This window comes from Myotis lucifugus, unplaced genomic scaffold (assembly GCF_000147115.1).
Source record: "Myotis lucifugus unplaced genomic scaffold, Myoluc2.0 scaffold_353, whole genome shotgun sequence".
Classification (NCBI taxonomy): Eukaryota; Metazoa; Chordata; class Mammalia; order Chiroptera; family Vespertilionidae; genus Myotis; species Myotis lucifugus.
In genome coordinates, this window is record NW_005871401.1 from 1,059,737 (window position 1) to 1,063,187 (window position 3,451).

Sequence of the window (3,451 nt, forward strand, 5' to 3'; positions counted from 1 at the left end):
CTTCCTGGTTTTCCAGTGCCGGCCGTGGAGGCGGGGAAAGCAGGGCAAGCGAGTGAGGGTAGATACCAGTGCAGCCTGTTAATGCCATCATGCTTCACCTCCCTGTCATCTTTGTCACCACACCAGATGGAAGGCTCTGGTTATGTTGAAGCATAGTAACCTCTATTTTGTAAAAACTGCTAGATATAGAAGGTCCTTTGTTCTGTGAATTAATTCTGCTATTATTGGCTTCTGTAAAACATGCTTGCTCTAATGATAGGGAAAATAAGTTCAACTATCTGACCTTGCAAGCTGCTGCTTCTAGCTACCCCCCACCCCCCATGCCAGGTGTCTGCTAGTTATCTACTAAGCTGTGCTGTGCTCAAGGTTACAAGCTTCCTGCAAAATATCTGCATAGGGCTCTTTGCAAAGCCTGCAAAAGGCCCGGAAACCCCCATATTTGGGGGACAAAGACACTGGGAAAATATAAAGGGAAAATTCCCTCCATATTTTTTGCTCAGATTTTGAGAGGCAGCTCCGCTGAGCTCGCCGGCATAGTAAAGACTCCTAATTAATTTGGCTTATTAAGGCGTCTTATGATCAGCTCGCTGATTTACAATATAACAATATCCTTGCCTTTGCTGACGCTCAAGTAGCTGCTTCTCTCTTGACCAAGTCGTGAGTTACTTCCCTCCTTCCCAGTCCTCCATTTTTTGTCCTCTGGAATTCCTTTCAACTCTGTACCAGGTATTGAGATGGAGGCTGGGTTAGGGAGCCAAATGTATTTTTGTTTGTTTGTTTGTTTGTTTATTTATCTTTTTTTAAAAAGAATAGTATTGATTTTTAGATAGGGAGGCAGGGAGAAGAGAAAAGCATCAATGTGAGAGAGTACTGTCTAGCAGCTGCCTCCTACACAACCTACAGGTGATTGAGCCCGAAACCCGGGCATGTACCCTGACCAGAATCAAACCAGCAACTTAGTGCATAGGACAATGCCCAACCAACTGAGCCACACGGGCCAGGGCCAAATGTAGTTTTTGAATGGATGAACAAAAGCGTGTATTTACTTGCAATATATTCTCTATTTCTAGAGAGACTTTGCTGGGTAGATGAATACTACAGGAGATGGCAGCCCTTAATACACTATAACTTAGTTTACCTATCTTTCTGTGTTCAGCTCTACTCCAGTAGATAAGAACAGTGTTCTCACTATCACAGTTTTCCATTATTATACTTAACCCAGTTCTGAAATGTGACTTTTCTTCTCTTTCTATCTGTATTTGCATTTTTTCTTGATCTGTCTTGCTAGAGATGTGGTGATCTCATTAAACATTTCAAAGAACCTCACTTGTTTTTATTAACCTTTCTCTCTTTTAGTTCTCTGTTCATTAATTTCTGTGTACACTTACTAAATATTTTATAAATTTTTGTAAAATTGAAATAAGATGAACCTACCTCACATTTTTTTCTGGCTTGGACAGGGAAGCTTTGAGGTTTAAAATTCATTTATTTAAGGGATTTTCATAAAAGTTATTAATTTTAATGTGGTCAAATTTATCTTTTCTAAGTTGTGCTTTTTGCATCTCATTTTAAAAATTCCTTTCCTACTCTTAAGGTCTATAAGATATTCACCTATATTTTCTAATGATTTAAAGTCTCCTTATTGACTCATTTAGGGTTGATTTTTATGTATAGAGTGAGACATAAATTTTCTTTCTTTCCATTTGCATAACCTTATTTTTTTTCCAACTTCATTCACTATATAATCTCTCCTTCCCCTGCCAATCTGATATATACTCAATCTCATAGGTCTGTTTGTGGCACTCTGTTCTATTCCACTGTCTTTTCTTTATCAGTTCTACAATCTGAATTCTTTAGCAAATCTTAAATGCTGGAGGGGCAAATATGCACTCTTTCCTTCCTTTTCAGAAGGGAAATTCTTAACCTTTTTCTCTTCCAGATACATTTTAGAGTCAGCTATTCTGAGTTTTGTTTGCATTTGCATTGGATGTATGGATCATTTAGAGTAGAATTGACATTTTTATTATATGAAATTTTTATAAATATGAATATAAGCCTTCTTTAATACTTCTTAATAAAGCTTTATAATTTTTCTTTGAGATTTGCATGCATTTTGTTAGATTAATATCTAGGTACTTGACATTTTCTGATTCTATCATGAATGGTATTTAAACCATATATTTTTATTTTTATTTATACTTAACATTAAATATTCTAGTATTTTGTTGCTGGTATATAGAAACAAAATTGTATATTAATTTCACTTTTAGCCATCTTGATAAATTTTTCCATTATTTTTAGTAATTTGTGTGAAGATTCTTTTGGATTTCCTGAGATTTGTTGGAAGCAGTGATATAAAATTTCACATATGGAATACATGTATAGCTCAATAAATTTTCACAGATTGAACACACCTAGATCAAGACAATTGTATCAGCCCTCCAAATATGTCCTCTTTATGCCTCCTTCCAGTTCCTTTCTCTTTTCCAGGGCTAACCACTATTCTGACTTTTACCCTTAGCTAAGTTTTGTCAATTTTTCTTCTTTATATAAATGAAAAATATGCTTTGCATGTGGTTTTATTTGCTCAACCGTATGTTTATAAGATTCATTTGTATTATTTTTTATTCTTACTGCTCTGTAGATTTCCAGTGAGCAAACGTACTACTATTCTCTTGAGGGACACTGGGTAGTTTCCAAGTTTTGGCTCATAGTGCTGCTATGAACATTGTAAAGCATGTATTTTGGTAGAGATAATGTACGCATTTCAGTTGGATATATACCTATAAGTGGAATTGCTGGGTGATAGAGTATATGTGGTAGGCAGAAGGCAACAAATTTTAAGATGGCCCCATGACTTCTGTCCCATAGGGATACTCTCATAATTATGTTATATGGCAAAAGGGATTTTGAAGATGTAACTCAGGTTACCAATCAATTGACCACAAATGAAGCCAAAATTAAAATTAGGCTGAAGGAATGTGATGTGGACACCAACAGCTTCTACTGTGCTAAATATAAAATTCAAGGTTGGTGGTTATTTTTTTCTTTCAGTACTTTCAGAAAATACCACTCTCTTGTATTTTGGCTTCTGTTGAGAAATTAAATTATTTTCATTTTTACTCCTTTAAAGGGAACTTGTCTTTTTTTCTGGCTGCCTTTTGCAACATTTTCTCTTTAGGTTTGGTTTCCATTAATTTAACTATGATGTATTTAGGAGTTTTTATCTTTTTATTTATTATATGGAGTTAATAGGGTCTTTCATATCTGTATCTTGATATCTTTCACAAGTTTTAGAAAATTCTCAGCCATGATCTGTTTAAATATTACTTCTGTCTGATTCTCTTCTCTTCTTCTGGGACTCTAGTTACATGCTATATTATCACGATATTTCAAAATCTCTTCTGGTTATCAGTTGCTTTATAACAAATTATCTCAAACTTAGTGGCAT